The sequence below is a fragment of the Palaemon carinicauda genome, chromosome 7, assembly GCF_036898095.1.
Source record: "Palaemon carinicauda isolate YSFRI2023 chromosome 7, ASM3689809v2, whole genome shotgun sequence".
Classification (NCBI taxonomy): domain Eukaryota; kingdom Metazoa; phylum Arthropoda; class Malacostraca; order Decapoda; family Palaemonidae; genus Palaemon; species Palaemon carinicauda.
The window spans coordinates 15,071,324-15,072,714 of record NC_090731.1 but is presented as its reverse complement, the minus strand read 5'-3'; positions in this window follow the sequence as shown (position 1 = coordinate 15,072,714).

Below are 1,391 nucleotides of genomic sequence, written 5' to 3'. Positions count from 1 at the left end.
AGTCCAGAAGTCGACTGTCTACGCTTCATTACAGAAAACCCGGACCCTGCAGCTCATGATTTTCTCTCCCTAGCGGTGAAGAAACGGTTCGGAATCTCGAAAGATAGCATCGACTTCCTGGAAGAATATAAGTGCAAGTCTACTAGAAGGCAGTACGAATCAGCATGGAAGAAATGGGTAGCCTTTGTCAAGGACAAGAATCCGCACGAGATCTCTACGGAGTTCTGCCTATCCTTCTTCATCCACCTCCACGGACAGGGGCTGGCGGCTAACACGATTTCTACATGTAAGTCAGCTCTGACAAGACCCATTCTATATGCCTTCCAGGTAGACCTCGCTAACGAGATTTTTAACAAGATCCCAAAGGCCTGTGCTAGGCTTAGACCTTCAGCTCCTCCAAAGCCTATTTCATGGTCTTTAGACAAAGTCCTTCATTTTGCCTCATTACTGGATAATGAGGAGTGTGCACTGAAGGACCTGACTCAAAAAGTGATCTTCCTTTTTGCCCTAGCTTCTGGGGCCAGAGTTAGTGAGATTGTAGCCCTCTCGAGAGAGGAGGGCCGGGTTCAGTTCCTGGATGGGGGAGAACTGAACCTGTTTCCGGACCCTACGTTTCTCGCTAAGAACGAGTTGCCCACCAACAGGGGGGGTCCCTGGAGAATCTGCCCTCTGAAAGAAGATGCATCTCTATGTCCCGTAGAATGCCTAAAGGTCTATCTTCGTAGAACTTCAGACTTCCATGGGGGCCAACTATTCAGAGGAGAAACATCGGGCTCGAATTTATCTTTAAATCAACTTAGGGCGAAAATTACATATTTTATTCGCAGAGCGGATCCTGACAGTTCACCCGCAGGTCATGATCCGAGGAAAGTTGCTTCATCCTTAAACTTCTTTAACTTTATGGATTTTGAACACCTTCGTTCATACACTGGCTGGAAGTCTTCCAGGGTATTCTTTCGCCACTATGCTAAACAAGTGGAGCAGCTAAAGAGGTCTGTGGTAGCAGTTGGTTGCGTCGTTAACCCTGCTGTTTAACTCTGCGAGGAACAGTGGATTTAATTGGGACTTTGATTCTTGGGTGAGTGTATAGTTATATGCGTTGCTATAACTAGTAGTGAAGGCTCTGGGAGCCCACAATGACTGTTCCAGCGTTATGGTGATTGTAGCACAAGTACAGACAGGTGTGCCGAGCGTTTCTGGCGCTAATGTCAGTGGATAGTAACATGGACGTTTAACTTTGATACCTTGGTATGTGACAAGTGACCTGATTGTTTTCTTTCAGATAACCATACATCCATGCACTACGGTACTTGTGTAAATTGTTGGTCATCCACCTATCATATGTATATAATTGTGGTAACCATGTCTATTTATTGTTAATCAATAAACTT